Below are 14780 nucleotides of genomic sequence, written 5' to 3'. Positions count from 1 at the left end.
AAAGTAAGGAAAAGGCAGAGGTTGTGGGAGATGTGACTTCAGCCTGGGCATTTTCAATTTGAGGAAGGGGTGGGTAGCTTCTAGATTCAAAGCCTGGAGTCCCAGGGGAGTCTGAGGACCAACTGCCCCAGGAGGATGGATCCAGGCTCAGAATGAAGGAGGAGGTTAGGTAATCTAGCCCAAATACTTGTCCTTCCCACATCACAGCACCTCTGTTGACTTGATTTGGGTTCCCCATACCCTGTGAGGGAAGGACTAAGGCACAGGTTGTGAATTGAAAGATGATGCTGTGCAACAGTATCAGAGACAGTGAAAATGGTGAGAGAGAGCATTGCAAAGAGCTCCTTCAACAAGGCATGGCCTCTTTGAGTCACTCAGGTAAATTTGTGCCCCACCAGCTTCAAATGTCTCCCACTAGGAATTAAACACTGAAGCTATTTTTTTCTTCTAAGTATGAAACATTTTAAGCTATATATTCAAAACTTGCCAATTCCACCTCATCCTTAAAACCAGCAAAAGTGAGCTTGTGGGTAGAGAACCATGTCTACCTTACTGGGGCCCTCCAACCCACTCAGGTAGCATGAAGCAGCATCAGCAGCTACCATTCCATTTATTCTACCATTCTGTAGGTTGGATTCTCATGCAGGCATTTTGAAAGAAGGCTATTTGTTGGCTCCTCTGGTCTCACCTCCAGTCCTCCATGTAAAATTAACAGAACGCTCTAGGGACATCCGTCCCATTATCTATCCTTGGCAAGAAGGGACATGGTAGAAGCAGGCTAAACTCTGCCACATCGATTTCCTGTGTGAGCCTCTCTGTGCCTCTAGGGAGCCGTGCCTGCTCTCAGTGACTGTTAATGGTTATATCTCTTAACCCCTCGGTCATCGTGCCCGTGCGAATCCAACAGAAGCTCAGCGCCAATTATTTCCGAGCACCAAGCTGGGTTGAACTGGAGCTTATGTTCCAAACTGCACTTTCTACCAGGGCAGGGACAAGCAAAGAGAGAAGTGTTCAATAAAGCCCAAGCTACAGTCTGAAATGACAGAGAGGCAGGGAGGTCCCATATCCAAATTAGCTCGGCTGCTGTGGCCATCAATCAAGTCTGACCTAAGTTCTCAGCATGTACATCAAACCCGGACCCTGCTATCAACATCACACTGGAAATCTGTTCCCAGAGGATGCTTAGGAAAATGAAAGCAGAAAGTGGCCAAAGCCATCATCAGATCAACATACTATAATCCCACAACCTAGAGAGCAATGGCCAAATAGCCAGCATGGTATTAAAACATACAGTACTTACAAGAAACAAGTCTCTTTGTTCTATTCAATTCTTGAATGTCTGGACAAAGGTTTTTTTTTTTTCTTCCAAGTGAAGTTAGGTGTAGAAATGACAACGAAACATATCAATATCTGTCATCATTTTTGAAGATCCACAACTATTACACCATAGACAAAACATGGATATTGCTCAATATTTTAACATTTTCTATATGTTGGTCCAATGCCCAAGGAAGCTATAATAATCTTTCACTTACTTGTTCTTGGTTAAAAAACAAACAAACAAACAAACAAACAAAATTATACAATAGCAAATTCAGCACAGTGTTTACTGTGTTCCCTCTGTGTAGCAAAAAGTATCCCTGTTAGTTTGTGAAACGCTATCGGCTTGCATCTTCCTGTTTATTTTCAGTATTTCCTCTGAGATCTCAGAACTACACTCAACTGTACATTCTATTAGGTTGATCTTTTGGCCCTTTTATAATGTCATTTATATACATTAGGCGTGGTACATCATGGTGCTTCGGATCAGGGCTCTGGAGCCAGGTTGCCAAGTTTGACTCCCATGATGCCATTTTATTGGCCATGCAACCTAACTTAACCTAGCAGAGCATTGGGTTTATCATGGATTAGGTAAGGATAACAGTGCCTGCCTAATAGATTAGATGCCTGGCCCGAGTATAAAATGTTATCTCTTCTACCAGGGCCCTCTCTTCAGCATTTCATACCCCCTGTAGTCATGCATGCACTCACTGTGGTACCTTGAACTTTGTTCAGATCTTGGAAGCTTTTCCTTGAGTGGGTGATTCAGAACAATTGGAGTGTGAGGGCAATAAAATGCCTTAAGTTTCCTGGGAGGCCAGTGGGGAGGGCTAAGATATATTTCATAGTCAACTGCTGTCTTCGGTATAGATGGCTTCAAATGAACTGTCACTGTTAAAGGAAAGATTTCATTTTCTACGATGAAGATGAGATGCATGCTCCTGAACCACCCAATGATAGATGGGGACTCAGTCCAGCTAAGAATGATTTTTGGAACCCAGTATGGAGATTGACAGGCACCCCAGTACCAAGCCACTGACTGCACTATTGTCTTTTTGCCCTTGCCACGTAGCAAGAGCCTCACTAGCCAAGCTGCTTCCAGTCTCTGATCTTTGGGGAGAACTTAGTGGATCCAGCAATTACACAACCTGGCAAAGCAAACCAGTCACTGCAGCACCAGATGCTATTTCCTTTCACATTTCCGGCAGCAAGCCCATGACTCTGCCTTAAAAAAATAGCTGATCATGAGAGAGGAATGACCACAGAACACATTTCAAGAAGAGATTTCAGTACTCTTACAAAATACTAAAAAAAAAATTAGTCCTGCTATTAGGATGCTAAAGGGTTATTAAAATGGTCTGGGCTTGAGTTTTGTAAATGAAACCTCAAACGAGAGTCAAGTATAAATTCACAAAATGTGGGACCACTCAGTGAAGGGGTGTCTGGCAGCTCATTATTTGGCCTCCCATAAACTCTGAGGCAACTCCAGGAGCCTCCGTACACAGGGCACAGATTTTGGAGAAAGTAGGTCTAGTACGCAGTGGATGTACCAAAGGATCAGGGCCACACACCCAGGGGCTGTGTCTGAGGACCATTTCTCTGGGTGTCCAGAAGTTTTTCTTTGACTCTTCTCCTCTCATCCTACATCTACTAGGGTCAAGAAAGGCCATGGCAGGGCCACAGCTACACTCCAGGCCTGAGGATAATGACCTTGAAGAAGACTGAGGCTGTCTCCTAGTGGATTAGTGACTAGAAAAGATAGAAATGCAGTGAGAGGGTGAAATAATATTCTTGGAGAGAAAAAAGATTACAAACTAAATGGTTCAAAGTTCCCTAAGCCTTAAGAAGCTCCCTCAGGAAGAGAGAGAGACCTGATTTTTTGAGCAAGAAATTAGGGTCTTTGTGGAGTTATCTGAAGAAGTGCAGCAATCACCCATTGCAGGCTGTATGTGTCACAACCTCTCTGATGTGTGCTTCCATCCTCCTTTTTCAAGCTAACCACTGTATCCTGAGATGAGGCTGGACTCCCCAATGAGGCTTCCCCTTCTACATGGTGTTGAGACCCTACTCTTTTAGCTACACAAGTAGCAAATCCTGAGCTGACTGGCTGTCCTACCCATATCATACAGAAGCATAAAGCCAGGGAGTGTCTGCAGGCATGAAGCCCGAGGGATGAGGGATGAGGAAAGCTATCCTAAGACAGCCTTCTTCATGGTGTCAATGGCCTCTAGTTGCTTCACAGAAAGTTTCCTTTAATCAAAGAGACCAAGGTTATTATCAGGACTGGCTTTGACCTACTTTGGTACCAGATTGTACTGCAAACCACATAAAGCTGGGGCACCATCCAGCAACCAACAGAAATGAGCTGCTGAGCTGCCCGATGCTTTAGAAGTTATTAGAGAAGTGGTAAGAAAGGAAGCTGTCTATTCATGTATGCACATGCACACAGAGACACACATTTTTTTTATTTTTATAGCTACATATTTTCAGATGATATTTAAACACATATACGCGTACGTTTCTCTCCCTACATACCTCTTTCCCCCTCTCTCTGAACAAAAGAAAAGATCATCATGTCTTTTTCAGTGTCTACATCAGCAACATCCTGTCCCAGATACACTCAAATATTATTTCATTACGTAGGGAAATACACCTCTGTTTGACCTTTGTTTGTGGTCTTGATTAGAACTCAAACTGTTCTGAGCTAACCTGTACCTTTTTATCTTGTATTCACAGTTTTTCTCCAGCAATAAAGGGAAGCCATAAAGTAATGGTTTTATTGTTCAACATTACACACTTTTGTATCATATCTGATAGTCTAACACACAAATGTTAGTTTCACATTCTTTTTCCCATTGTCTATAAATACTCAGTTCTTTCATTTTTCTTTGAATTATCTTTGCCATATTTTTGGTTTCCTCACTAATGAATAGAATACATTTTGACATGAATTCATTATATTTTCTATGAAAGCCTTTTTCTCTAACTTAATTTGAAAATTATACTTTGAAAGTAGGCAGCTCTTTATATATTCTCTGTTGATCTCCTTAACTTGACTCAAATGCCTGGTCCCTCTACAAATCTTCTACAAACACTTCTCCTGATGCTGGAAATGTCCATATTGGAAACTCATTGCTGAGTTAAGTCAACCATGTCATAACATCTTAGGTGACTGATAATATTGAACATATAGGCAGTTACTCATCTGGGCTGTGTGGAAACAGACTCACAGAGGACTACATTGTGAAGGACTGGGCTCAAGAGAAGCTGTACAAGGGAACGGGTAAGGAAGACACGGCTAGTTGGCAGGAGCAGGAGCAAAGGTAACAGCCTGGCCACTCGAAGATAGAGGATGGAGGGGAAGTGATAAACTAAGGGGGAAGTGATAAAAGAAAAATTAGTTATCTGCTTCACAGCTTTGATCCAAGGTTAGAATGATACGGCCCCTTTGTGTAGAAGGAGTGAATGAGTGAGTAAAACACATCTAAGTAATTATGGACTGGATCTAACAGATGATACTGACCTTATCTTACAAATATATATATATAACTTGCTAGAGCTGCAAGCCAGGTAACCTCAGGAAGAATGCCTGCTGCGTACTCTATTCACCAGCAGTGTACAAGGCCCAGACACTATCACTCCTTCATTTTCCTTTGACATTGATTTAACAAACTAACGTGTAATCCACTTCGAAGAAGCCATCGCCTCTTGGAAACTCAGAAGCTCTCTGACTGAGAGGGTTATAGCTTACCACAGAAAGTCATTCTAGTTCCTTCTTGACTGTGGGCAGGGGCCCTACTTCCCATTACCTTAGCTACAGAGTAACTAACTGAGCAAGCAAATTACAGGTCTGAAGTCAGGGATATGTCCCTCTCCCATCCCCAGCTTGGGTCACACACTAAACTAAAGTCAGCATTTTTCAGATAGTTCATCAGCAATAGTAGGAGAGGCTGTCCCAGTGAGGTCACTGAGCCACTAATGCAATCATGTGTGTGAGTGCCCCCAGTCAGGCTGAGCTAATTGAACATGAAGTAATCAAAGATAAGAAAAATTCACTGGAGTCATAAAAATCATACACACATCAGGGACTCTGCCCCTGAGGAAGGCAAAGTTTACTGGGAAGTGAAGGGAGTGGACTCCCATGATAAGAGAAGTGAACCAGAGAATAAAACGAAGATTGTATGAGAAGTTAAGATAAATAATAGAACAGCTCTTTTTCTAGTATAAAAGGAATAAGAAGTCAACTAAGGACTCAGCAGGATTTATGCCAAGAAAAGAAGAAAAGTTACTTGCCAAAGGAGCTCAGCGTTACAGAAAAACAAACTAGATGAGTACATCTTTTCATGTTTGTCAGGGAGGAAGGCATGCTTAGCCAAAGCAAAGTACTTTCCTGAAGGAAGGGAATGAAATCACTGGGCACAGACATCTCCAGAATGAAGGGAATCTGAAAGTCAGCTTGGAAAGGCTAAAGTCAGGGCTTTCTGGGGCTGGAGAGGTGGCTCAGCAGTTGCACGCACTTGATGCTCTTCCAGAGGACCCAAGTTCAGTTTCTAACACCCACGTCAAGAGGTTCACAGCAGTGTGTGACTCCAGATCCAGGGAGCATGACACTGCTGACCTTCGCAGGCCCCTGAAGTCACGTGCAAATACCCACATACAGACATACCAACCTAGATATCGTTAAAAATAAACTTTTAAAAGTTAGGGGTTTCAGGTGCTCTCAAAAGTCACAATGAGAAAAGCAGTAGCTTATCAAATCCTTGGTTCCGGAAGACCAGGGTCCGGGCACCACTCCTGAGAACAAGCCTTTTTCATATCAATACGAGACCACATTGATAAATCTGAATGTCAAAGCCAGCTACAAACTCCCCATCTATCGCCAGGTTTCAATACTGCTGTTTTAAACATTCGCTAATTCTAAAACCAGGGTTGGGTTGGACAATTGCTTTAAGACCAGAGAGAGCCAATAAGAAAAATTAGAACAAGAGTGAAACAACATGGGCCTGGAGGCGCGGCTCGTGCACTAAACTAGGCACCGACCGGTCACTTCCTGTTTCTTCTGGTCCCATGAAGTTTACATGTTCTGGTTCATTGATGAATGTTCAGAGAATTCATTAAGTATTGGGAAGATATTGATCTCACATAATATGGGCATTTACGTTTCAAATATTCTTTTTTAAGATGATTTTTTTAATTTTTATTTTATATGCACTGCTGTTTTGTCTGTATGTATCTGTGTGAGGGTGTTAGATCTCCTGGACCCAGAGTCACAGACAGTTGTGAACTGAGATATGGATGTTGGGAATTGAACCCGGGTCCTCTGGAAGAGTAGTAAGCAGTGCTCTTAACCCCTGAGCCATCTCTCCAGGCCCCAAATATTCTTTTATAATGTGAGAGAGAGAGAGAGAGAGAGAGAGAGAGAGAGAGAGAGAGAGAAAGAGAGAGAGAGAGAGAGAGAGAGAAGGCTGGAGAGATGAGTCATAGTTAACAGCACTTGCTCTTCTTAAAGAGGGCGGGGTTTGACTCCTAGCACTCACAGGGGGACTTGCAGCCATCAATAACTTCAGCTCTAAGCAGAGCCTACACTTCTGCTGGACTCGAGAAGCACCTAGCATGCACACAGTGCACATATGTGCATGCAAGCAAGACACACAGGTACATAAAAATAAATAAGTCTAGATTTTAAAAATAACAAAAGTACTAGAAGAAAGTTCTGAACTTCACTGGACTGAGCCCTAGGGAGTGGAGTGGAGGTGAGGAATGCAGCAAAAAGTAATATTCTAATTTCTGTATAAGCATAAAGTCCCAGGGGTCCTTTCATCTTGGGAATGTAATATTCCAGGCTCTGGAATAGTACTACAAAAGGCTACTTGGTGCCTTTGACAATAAAATCCTACCCTAATTCCCTCAAAATATGAATGGTTTCTCTTTAAAACATTGTCTAACAGCTCACGTGTACTAAAATCTTCTCACAGCCTCGGTTAGTACAACATTCAACTATGCTATGGATCTTACTAAATTAAAATGTGAATAATTATTGTGTGGAGCTGTATACTAAATAAGTGATTTAAAACTATTCTTTATGTATGCACATGTAAATATATAGCTCTTCCCAATGTTAGGAACTGAATTCTATCCTCTCTGATATTGGTATGTTGAAGTTCTACACTCACTTCTCAGAATGCAGCTATATTTGGAGATACAATTTCTTTAAAGAGATTAATATTAAAAATAAGTGCACTGGAGCAGACCTTACTCTCAGTTGAGGAGCTGGTAGCCTCCTAAGAAGAAGTTGGGTACATAGTGAGAGGCAAAGAACAAGTACATGCATAGGGACCACTAAGTAAGAACTCAGTGATGAGGTGATGCTGACAAAGAAGCAAGGCCTCAGTAGAAAGCAAAGCTCTGGGGGAACAGGAAGATACGAGTGAGATGTAACCTGAGTAAATTATTTAAAAATTTAAAAACTATAAAATAAAAAAGAAGAGAGCACATAAAAGAAAAGAAAAAGAAAAAGAAAGCAAGACTTCTGATGTCTTGATCTTGATCTTGTAGCTTTAACCTCCAGAAGAATAGAAAAATACTTTTCTCAAAATACCAGCCTATGATATTTTGTTATAATTGTCCTAGGAAGTAATATATATATGTATATATATATATATATATATACATACATATATATACAACCTACACATGAGAAATAGGCATATTTATTTAGCCTATGCATGAATGTGACATAACATTTCAGAGTACAATACAAACGTGTGAATCATACATACATCTTTCAAACAACATATAACAGCATGGACAGATGATGTAAGTAGGCGATGAGTTCCGTAGGATAACACTGGCATAGTAGTGGTAACAGTTGACACTTCATGGAGTCTTGGCGTGCACCCAATATTGTCATCAGTGCTTAAGGAACTGTCTCATTCTGTCCTTCAACGAGCTAGTGAGGTGGCCATGACTGTCTCCTCAGGTAAGAGCATGAGACACAGAGCGCAGGGAGCCCTGCAAGTGCACACTGTCAGCAAATAGCTAGCCTCCTGGCTTCCTCCTCAACAGCGCAGCACTGTTGCTGGGAAGTTAACACTAGGCGTGTCTCCCATTGCTGTCTGCTTTCTCTTGTCCTCCCCGTTGCATTCATCTTCCGAGAAATCTGCACAGCTTATAGTCTATCTTCAGCTGAGCAAACATCAAATGACAGGAGAGAATCAGTTCTATAAATTAAATAGAGGTCTGAAATGAAGGTGAGAAATTCATTTCCTTTGTTGTTAAATGGTGTCAAGGGATGACAATACCATTATTCACCAATTCTCTTGCCAACAAGCAAGAAGTGTTGCTTCCCAGCGTTGAAGAAAGTGCCAGGAAATGAACAGCTTCCCATCTTTCTGGTAAAATGAGGCTGATGGTACCTTTCTATGGGATAATTTATTGACTTACATCAAGACTTCAAAACTTAAAAATTCAGTAAATCTTCAGTCTTGGGGATTTTTCAAAAAATCTTCTTAAAGAAAGAATATGGAATGTAGATTAAGGTACACAGCAATAGAAGTCAATAGATATTAGAAATACCTATTGTGGCTATATAATATTTGAATATGTATATAAACACACACACACATATATGTGTGTGTGTGTGTGTGTGTGTGTGTGTATATATATATATATATATATATATATATATATATATATATATATATATATATTATGATAGCAACTATCAGAAGTCAAATGTTTAGTTAAGGAGAACTGGAAAAATTCTATTTGGTCTATACTTAAGTTACTATGCAGTTGTTTTCAATTATGCCACAAGAGAATATTTAGCACCATAGAATGATCATGATACATTATACAGTGTGATTTCACTCTCATTGTGTTTTTAAAAACACATCTATATCAGGCATGGATTTGCTCTTTCCATGTAGGTGCAAGAACTATCACATTTCTTCTTTTTTCTAATTTAGATTAAAAAGCTGGCTTAGAATCCCACCCTCTGTCGCCGAAAGGAAGTGCCATGTATGGAACAGTTGGGGCTCCCACACATACGTACACATCTTTATTTAGATCATTCTAGTACCTGGAACATAGATGGCAGTAAAAAAGAGAAAGAGCTACCCACATTTTGTGCCATGGTCATTGCTTCTGCTGCTGTGGATGCCTTCAAATTAAGCTTGATAGTGATGAAGGGTACAATTGCAGATTTAAGGTGAGGAGATGCCAACATAGCTATGGCCTCCTCAGAGACCATTTTGCTATTGTCCTCACAACAATGGGGGGTGGAGCTCGCTCCCTGGGGATTTCCCGTTGCTGGGATGCTCAGTGTGAGGGACAAACACACCTCTGACCCTCATACACCTGCATTTGTTCTCCTCTCAACCTCTCAGATGCTCTTACTCTCTTTTAAGACTATTCTACTCTTTGTATTTAAGCAGCAGGTTATCTTTTTTCTCCTCTTGCAGGGCAATTCTGCTTTGATTCCATGAGAAGCCTAACCTTCCAAACATAGACCTTGGTTGGCTATTTCTTCCATGACCTCATGGACCCAAATCAACTACCATTCATCAGATCCAATTTAAATGTATCTACATGCCCTCAGAGAGATTCACCCCACACAGCGGATGAGCTTGAGCCTGAGGATTATAACATAAATGGCTTTTTTTGGTCCTTATTTTGTTTTGTTATTTTGCATTAACAAACATGAAACAGAAAAAGTGAAACGAGAGGAAGCAGTTCACATACTCCATAATAATAAATAATAAATAAATGCTTTAAGTTTTTTTTTAAATAAAAACAAGTCAGTGAGATGTCTCAGCAGGTAAAGGCGCCTGCTAACAGGTCTGATGACATGAATTCGGTCTGCAAAACACACAGGGTGGAAGAAGCAAATTGATGCTCTCAAGTTGTTCTCTGGCTTGCACATGTCCACTGCATTTTCCTTGACAAAATCTTCATCACAAAGTCCTAGTTACCCATGGCTCCAGCACAGACATGTGACATGTGGCCAGAAACCCCAGGAGAGAGTGCAGAGGTGAAGTGAACGACAACAGTGATAAACGGAGTGTCCAGTCCCATTTCTTCACACCGGGCATGCCTGACTCTGGAACCCCGTGTGGTCACTGTAAAACACACGGATTGTTGTTGCTTTTTTTTCCCTGTTGCCCTTTCTCACCCTGAGATGGTGAACAGTATTTTCAGTAGAAAAATACAATCCTACCACAGGAAGATGGCCAAGAAATGAGCTAATCTGCTAGCTCTTGGCTCCATGTGCAGGTCCTGCTTCCTGTCTTGGCTCTGCATGTCCTGCATCTGAGAGCAGCCTCCACACACAGAGGAGAATGGCTGTGCTTGGAAGACATGGAGACCCCATTAACTGTGTCCAATAGTCCATCTGCATTCAGATGATACAAAGATGGTTTAAAGCCACAGTCATAATAGCAAAATGTTCCACCCTTCCTCCCCAAACTCATACTGTTCTAAGTCTGAACTCATTACTGTGGTGTTGCTTAAGGCTAAGTCTTTAATTAATTTAATATGTATTGAGTACTCTAAATGACAACCACTGTTTTTTTTTTCCTTTGTAACAAAAAGGTCTAAGCCAAAATAAATAAATGAGCACATTTCACTGAGCGACTATTTCTCCACCTCCGTCAGGAACTTAGACTAATACCCTTAAAATTCACTATTAAAATTAAGTAATTAATTAATTGGTGAATCAATAAAGGAATAAATTCACAACAAAAACCTTATGGCCAAATGTGGCAAGAACTAAATGTATGCAATGGAAATTATCTTGGCTTTTACAGTTAGAGTCAAATTTGGATTTGTTTTCCAAATTTTTGGAAAACCCATATGTAGAAGAAAACATTTATCTGAAAGAACCATGAAGACTCAGTTCATAATCATGAAATGCTTGACATATTAAGTAAATGTAAGGTACCTGGATCTTTGTATTATGTCAAAATGTTAATTTATCATTTCTATTTGCTGTTTGTAAACCTTAGTTCATAGTTACTACCATTGGGAGGCATTTGGTGTTGAGAAAGATTGCTCCTGAGTTATATCCTCCCTCCTTCCTTCTATCCCTCCCTCCCTCCTTCTGTGAACCCTCTCTCTCTCTCTCTCTCTCTCTCTCTCTCTCTCTCTCTCTCTTCCCCCCTTTCTCCCTCCTCACTCTGAAATGTGGTCCTTTGTTCCTACCTATATTTCTCTAATGTTTGCCACCTTTCACCACCCTCACCAGAGACCAACCCAGTGGGAATTCCTGTCTGCAATTGGATGTTGAGCATTTCAAACCATGAGCTAAATTGAGCAACCCTTAGCTCACAGGAAAATTGTTCCAGGTATTTCACTCTAGAGACAAAAAGCAGACTAACGGGACTATCTTTAAATTACATTGACATTGCCTGATTCTCTGTGGTGGAGTAAAGATTAAGTTGCTGTGGAAATTGCTAAAATGTATTCGGCACATCTCTTCTGTTTCTCCCAATTTCGTTATTAAGCTAATGGCTGAAGAAAAAAGTAGATTAGCCACAGCTACCAACTTTCATGCAAGTATATCTGAGTTGTTCCTGCTACTAAATAAGACTGTAATAGAGGCAGAGACTATCGGAGCCATAAAGGTTAATATATTTTAAAAATTAAATTCTATTCTTCTCAAGTCTAGAATCTGTGCATGTGCGTGGATGCACATAGCAAAGGTACACTTCCAAGTCCTTCTTGTAACTAGCCTTGCCCATGTGACTGAATTATTGACAAGAAGACTAAATAACAATGATCAATGTGTATCTAGATCTTGCCTTCACAGGGGAGGGATGTGTATTCTACCTTTTCTCTTTCTATTCCTTGTGTAGGAGGCTCAGTCTTGGCAGTGAATCATTTTGGTCAATGTGAGCAAGAACACCAACTTGTAGAAATCAGACCATAATATAACAACGGCTGTCTCAGTCTATTCTTACTGGTATAACAAAGTTGTTTAGACTGGAATATCTCTAAACAGTAGACCTTTATTGCTCACAGATAAAACTAACTTGCCAACAGACATTGTGTATGGTGAAGGTGCTGTCTTTCTTTCATATAAGGTGACCTCTTCCTGCCACCTCACACATTTGATTAAATAAGAATGCTTTCTCTGACCTGTTTTCTGTGATAGAAATCTAATTCCATCTTCATGACTTAATCATGTCATAGCCTCGGTACCATTTCATTCTGTGCACATTGGGAATTACATTCCAACATATCCATTGGAAGACATACCAGTATTGACACCACAAGAGTAACATACGTTCCTGAACCATGCTAGGAAACCATGCTAGTTCCAGAATGGTTATATTAGACATCCAAAAGAGAAAAAAATACCTCTCTTGCCTAAAGTGCAGATAGTTTGGGTCTTTCCTCTTGCAGACAAAACTAAATCTGCTTGAGTGTGCATACAGTTGGGGATCTGTGACAATCCAGGCTCTATTAATTCCATCTTCAGTTCTTATTCAACCTCCATTGACTTCTCAGCAATGAGAGTAAGAAAGATTTGCTTGGTAAGTATTGATTGTTCACCTTTATACAAGTCTGCCCTTCCATAGATTTTTAAGACTCCACTTGCTTTATGGATAACCAATCAGAATCCACCTCACCCCTCACAGGGAAAGCTCCCTCAAAGGCAGTATTGTCTATGAATCCTCTTCTGTTGGACAAAAATTCTCTGGGATTTTCCCTTTGTCTGAGCTCTAAAACAGCTGACCACACAATCTATCATTGAGTTCCAACACCACTCTCTTATTAAGCCATGGGTTTTCATTAAAACAATTGCAGGCTCCTATTTCCCCCTTTATCCAACAGTAAAGTTACTAGTAGCAAGAAACATAATTCAGACATATTTATCAGATTTTTGTATACTTATCAAATTTTAGAGGTAATTTCTAAGCATGAAACATCAGTCTCTACTCTCAATGGTCTCCAATGGTTTATTTATAAGCTTTCCTACACTATGATGCTCTCTAAGGTAAACAAATGTGTCATAATAATCTGTGCATCCATAGCATCTGAGTCATGAATCAAATTTAGATAATTTTTTTATGGATAGATAGATAAATGAATTTAAGTAGCAACCTAGCATCTATGGTAATGCTTATACTTCACGCCTAACTGCCTAAGGCCTTACTGTAGGTTGCCAAGGAGGAAAGCTACTTACTTTTGTCCTCTGACTGTAAAAAGCATAAGTTTGACAAAGTAACTTATGCAATAAGATATTTCATCATCTTTTAAAAGGGAATTCTAATGAGTTGTTTAAATATGACCTGTCAGGATATTCAAAAGAAGTCTTAAGAACTGGGTGAGTCATTCTCCATGTCTTAGATGGGTGTCTTCATGGTAGCTTTAAGTTACCTAAGACTTGGATGAGCAAATATAGCAACCAAACAAAGGACACCTTCTAAGATATCTATATCAGAAGGGGACAGGAAGTAGTTTGAATGTTTGAGCCTGGGACAAATCCTGTACTTCAGCAGGTATAGCCAATAGGTTTATCTATGCTACTGGAAGTACCTAGCTCACATTCCTATTTCTGAAGAAATAGGATAGAACTAGCCGATAAATCTCCACACAAACCCCAAAAAGAAAGGTAATATCCCAGAAGATATGTTTATTATAGCATATGGACTTATAATATAATATATATTTAAACTTCAAAACATATCTATCACATCCCACAGCTCATAACTGTTTATTAAGCAAAGCCCTTTTCCATGAACCTATTCATTTATTCATGTGCATGCCTTTGTTGTTATCTTTAATTTACCTTAAAGCCTTTATTCAATGTCTATCCATGAATTAGATCTCCCCTGAAATGGCTCAAGTTTACCAAAGAGCGTAAAAGGGCATCTAGAGTTTTAGGGAGCTGCTTTACCTCCTATTTCAAGCTTATAATTCAGGGTACCTGGAGTAAATCTCTGGAGAAGTCACATAAAAGTTTTAAAGCATGCCTTAGTGACAGGGGGGAAAAAAATCAAGTTGACCTTATTGACTGGCCCCATCAACTTGTCAAGAAAGCACTTGGTAATTAATTACATAATTTATCTTTTAATTGAGATCAGGGTTATTCTGCAACTTCAGAAGACACTGGACTACTCCAGCCATTGGAGAGATAGGCTCCTTGAACAATTTAAGAGCCATACTGTCTCTCAGTTGCTGGTTTGCCCAATTTTCCCATTCTTATTGAACAAGTGTTGTCTAGCAAAACAGTTGTTGCCCAAGGTTATATATTTAGATGTCCAAAAGGTGGATTCTGGGTAAAAGGGTAGAACAACAGCACTGTTCTTTCTTCCATGCCTTTGCCCCCTTCTACCAAACTACACTCAAAACTCTTTGAAATCTTAACCCAGATTTTATGCAAGGCTTCCCAAATCATTCTGTCATGCTCAGGGAGATGCCTGAGAGTTCTTTGCAGCCAGTGCCTTCCTCTGCTT

The sequence above is a fragment of the Acomys russatus genome, chromosome 17 (genome assembly GCF_903995435.1).
Source record: "Acomys russatus chromosome 17, mAcoRus1.1, whole genome shotgun sequence".
Taxonomy (NCBI): domain Eukaryota; kingdom Metazoa; phylum Chordata; class Mammalia; order Rodentia; family Muridae; genus Acomys; species Acomys russatus.
Note: the sequence above shows the minus strand (reverse complement) of the source record.